Consider the following 5,401-nt stretch of genomic DNA (forward strand, 5'->3'; position numbering starts at 1 on the left):
TTATCTGCTGGTTTATGTTGAATTTCAAGGATCCATACTTGTGCTGTTTTGTTTCCTTGAGGTTTTTTCACCTGCAGATGATTTGGGGGTTATAAGTGAATGTTTGTGTTCATCTATGGTGTTATTACAAGTGGATTGTTGGTATTATTAGGTTTAAAATCCCTGAAGCCAGACTGCCCTGAGGACACTCATTGTGTTTTCACAGATCTGCAGTTGAAGCTGTCTGAAACTACACAGGATGTTTGGAGGTCAGTGCCCCGAAAAAGCAGATCCCTGTTTAATGTTTCAAATCAGACTCTGTTTGCTTGACTTTCCTCGAATATTGTTTAGTTTAATAAAAAAAATGTTTTTGAAAACACAAAAAACATTGGTTTTGTTTAAATTGTAAACAAAATGATTGTGTAACCAGTCATTCTCTCATGCTGTACGGCTTTGGACCCAACCATCAATTTCATCATCGCTCGTATCAAAGGAAAACAACTAGAACTTAACAGGTCATCAATAGATTTCAATTAAAATTTATTACATACTAGTAATATCAATTTAATTTCTTGAGTGGCTGTAATTAAGACAAAACGACTTGAGAGTATGAACGTATTTTGCCGCGCTCTCACTGACTATACTGTACACAATGCTGTTATCTGTTCACCTTGTACATTACTCACCAAACATCCTGTTTCTGCATTCATTATTATAAGAGTAAGGATATCAGTCTTCCTTCCCTTCCAGTTTGAGCTGTTTGCAACTAAATAAACATCCACACGCACACATGCACACGTTGTCTTTGTTTCCGTCTTACATCCTTGATGACACAGATAGCGGTCTATCAGCTTCACTCTCCCTCCGTCTTTGCTCATTCTAGTTGAACAACAACAATCTGAACCATGCTGCTGGAGTGTCCAAGGCAACTCTCCCAAATGTTTCCATTGCTATTCTAATTTGACATCATCGTTTTGAATGTGGAACGAATCAGCAATGACCTGATAATTTATATAATAATTATAATAATAATAATAGGTGTGATTTATATAGCGCCTTTTTCTCAAACCCAAGGACGCATTACGTTTTTCCTGAAGAATTTGGGACTATATAGTTGATATTAATGATAATGCATTACAGGAGAAGAGACCAGGACACACTATAATGATTCATCAATAGGTAATAATTTATTCCTAAATATCTGTGAATGGATCATACTGACCACTTTCTACATGACTTATTCCCGATTAACTCTGAACTAGACACTGAGCAGCACAAAACTAGTAACAAGTCATTCATTACTCTTTGTCTTAACATGATTTACTCTTTATGTACACCTGAAGTTAAGTGATATGTCATACTACATCATTATATTACCATCATTACTCTTTTTGTAAAGAGGGTTCAGTCCACATTGATGCCAATTTGGGCATATTTGATGTGTGGGTGTATGTTTGAATGAGCAGGCACCTTACATGGCAAACTCTGCCATCAGCATATGAATGGGTGTGTATGAATGGGTGAATGTTGAAATGTGATTTAAAGTGCTTTGAGTGGTTGGAAGGCTAGAAAGGCACTATATAAATGCAGTCCATTTAACATTTTAGTCCACGCTGAATTGCTACTAATTAGTCTCTCATCACTAATGTGGAGGCAGCACAAAAAAGATGGTGAGATAATCTGCTGGAGCACAAATAAGGTAAATAATGGTTAATTCATATTTTTTAAGTTCTTGGCATGTCTTCTTACAGACTTTGGATTAATGTTTGTGGAACGATGTAGTGTGGACAGCATGCCGAGCAGATATATTAAAAAAAGGAGAAAGCTGTGGATAGGGCCCAAGAAAAGGAAATGGCCTGAATCAAAGTGGATAAAGCTTGAGTAGTGAGGTAATTAACTGAACCAGCTTTTGATATTAAGCAGGCAAACTCTTTACTGTGATTAAAGCAAAGTAAAGGGAAGTAGGTGGCCTATTTTAGTTCAGAGCGCCTTGGTGGGGGGAGCTCAGGGAGCAGCTGCAGCACTAGACAGTCCCACAGTTTAGATCAGTATCAGGCAGGTACAGTAGTGTTCCAAACACCTATCGAAAGGTAAACTTAGGCATCAACCTGGACAATCATATTGTAGAAGAGTTGTAGAAGAAACAGGTAATAGCACAAGACTTGTGGTTTAATTCCTGTGACACTTGCACTTACCAAGAAATTAAAGACTTAATTTACCTAGAGCGTTTTAGGGTTGCTGTGCTGCATGAAATAGAAATCTATCTGAATGATCATGAAGTAAGAAGCCCAAAATATGGAGCAAGCTGATGGTTACGAGGGTGCTAACAGTGATAAGATCAGTGAAGTGTTTGGAAAAGATGACAAATGGAGTAGAAAGAACGGAACCTGGCGTCCCTGAATGGACAAGTTTACCTCAACAAAGAAGTTTATCTGAACGCTTACAGTTGGCACTCAGAACGTACCGACACCATGATGGCTGAGGTTCATTGCCATTGCTGTTATGAATTGGGTGATTAAAAGAGTTGGATGACAGATGTGGTCCAGTTAAGCCAGTTGCAGTTGTAGCTGTGGAGAAATGTGTTCATGATTATCATCAGCTGATCTGTGGGGCTGCGCTCCCTAGAGCAGCAAAAGTCAACACCAATATTGACTTTTGTATTCTGAGTGACCAAAAACACCTTTGAGATAAACCAGAGGAAGGTCATGTAAGTACACGCTCATACAGCTGCTCTCAATTTTTCTAATTAGTCTCTGACTTAGGATAAGATTGGACTGGGAATTATGTAAGGGTGCTTAACTACATTTCCAAGTAAGCATGATCAGGGACAGCTCTTCCAAAGAGAATTGATATCTTGAATACAGTTCAAATCAGGGTATTAGGAGTACTAAGTACATTGATTTAATTAATAGTGTTAGAGGTTACAGTGAAATGACTGACTCAGTCAGGGTTTATTTAAGCCAAACCTGGCAAAGTGAGAGTGAGGAAGGGAGAGAGAGGTCCACTAAAGGTCCCCAGCTAGACCGAAGCCATGACGTAGCAGTTAAGCGATGTGGGTGCCCCATTTTGATTTTCCTGAAAAGAAGTCTGATCTGGCATGTAAGTGAAAACTCCTGTATGGGTGGACCATCAGTGTGTGTGTGTGCTGTGTGGGCGATGTATCAGAAACATCAAACAAAATAACATTTTAGAAAAGCGACACATTAGCTGAGTTCCACCTTATGAAGTGTACAGCAATGACAAGCATGCAGGGCACAGTGTGATATACAGTACTTGCACCAACCGGAAGGTCAAGCAAAAGGAAATAAATTAAAATGATACCATATGGTCTCTACGCTACTACTTATTCGCTCCTTTAGTGACTGATTTGGTGATTCATTGTACCCACCAGCGCTGTTAACTCAATTTGAACAACCCAGACTTATTTGATGTACCAGTTTCTCTCTGTATGACTTACCTAGGCCCCACATAACCCACACCATATGTTTTTGGTCCAAAATATCCCCTTCCCCTTTCTCCTGCAGTCCTTTTTAAAACTGCACCTGTAAAACTTCCTCAAACAGTTCAAGTTCCTCGTGATTCACTTCCTCCAGCAGAGTCGATCAAAAAATACTTTCAAATTGTCTTCCAAATCACATGAGCACCTGCAAGGCGACAGAGTTGTTTCATCACAAAGTCATCTCTTAATGCTCTGTTAAATTCACATACATCTTGCTGAGATTATTTACATGTATGTTATTGTGATGTTATTTTCTGCCAATTATAAATATTCCAAATAGACAGATTCCAAATTGCAACATAAACAGTCCACCAATGGTTATGATTCAATTGAATGGCACTAAATGCTCCAAAAAGATTCAAAACATTTGTGCTGTTTTCATAATGAAGAATTGAATAAACAGACTTGACATTTTTAATACAAGAGGACTCTCAGTTGACATTTTTAGTTCATCATTCAGCTTATTTGGATTTTTTACTTTCTCCTCATGTCAGTTTCAACTTGTTTTGAGGAATTGTGCAACAACGTCACAAAGGACTTTTCCCTGTGTGCGTCCCTGTCACCGCTGTAGTTTCCCCTGCCGTGTTTTCCCCTCTAACGGCGGTGAAAAACGCACATCTGCGGTGTAGCCGGGGAATGACGTGAGTGTCCGGTGAGAGCAGTGATAACCTGAGAGGGTCTCCTTCCTGTACAGCTGTGCTTGACCGGTACAACAACACTCGTGAATGAATTATTCACCAAAGACACATGCTGATACACACACACACACACACACACACACACACACACACACACACACACACACACACACACACACACACACACACACACACATACATACATACAAAGCTAGTGACATAGATACCTTGCTTATCCTTGATATGTAGTGTAGTCACTATAGTTGAACATTCCTTTCTTGAAGGAAGGAACCAGCAGTGTTATCATGACAGAGAGAAAAACATCCTGATGTTTAATACTTTCTTGCCCCCCTCTCCCTTCCCTCCCGCTAGCATTATTGCAGCCCTCCACAACTCCCCCCCGTCAGCTTTTAATATCCAACAGCTGAGTGACCTCATGAGAAATTTGTGAATGGGCAGTCCGGCGGGTACTCTTATCAGACTCTGCAGATTTCAGCCCCTTGTAGGACTATGAGACACAATAACAGTGAGGCAGCACATCCTGCTTTGCTCAATGGATAATGGATATTTGTGCAATCAATTGTTGAGAATATACAGTGCAGTTGCGCAGGAATCATTCAGTTCATGTCCTGATACCAGCTGCAGATAGTTGTGTGACACTAACAATGTACTGCTGGAGCGAGGCCATTTTATTCATGTCCCCCCACACTCACTGCTAACTTTTCCAAACAAAGTGTTGTGGATAGAGAGTGCCATGGGAAATCTGAGGCTCTGTGTGATTAAATAAACTTGCATCAAACTAATCTGTTGAAAGCGTGTGTGCTCATAGCTGTGCTGGATGCGGAATTTAATGTGACACATCTGTGACCATTTTGCCATGATCATCTCTGAAATGTAATAAATTAAAGTCGCCTGACTTGATGAAACTGTTTCATTACATCAGTGTTTTTCAGTCCTACAGGAGAAAAACACACTTTAAAAAAAAAAACTTCAATATTATTGTAATATCTTTCCCCCACATATACCTTTGAATGGCTTTGTTATGATTTATTACATGTGTTTTCATATTGCAGTCTAAGCTATTTATCATATACAAAAAGAAATTCCAGCATGTTAATATCTATGATTTAATGATCCATATAATATCTGCTTCTCTTCAATATCTGAAACCATTTCAGGGAGGATAAGAAATTGCCACCCTAGAACCATTTCCTCTTTTCCCTTTCAAAAAATGAAGAGCTTCTTGATGTATTTCACTCCCTATTGTTGTGTGACTGTAGACAAA

Source organism: Scomber scombrus, chromosome 8 (assembly GCF_963691925.1).
Source record: "Scomber scombrus chromosome 8, fScoSco1.1, whole genome shotgun sequence".
Lineage (NCBI taxonomy): Eukaryota > Metazoa > Chordata > Actinopteri > Scombriformes > Scombridae > Scomber > Scomber scombrus.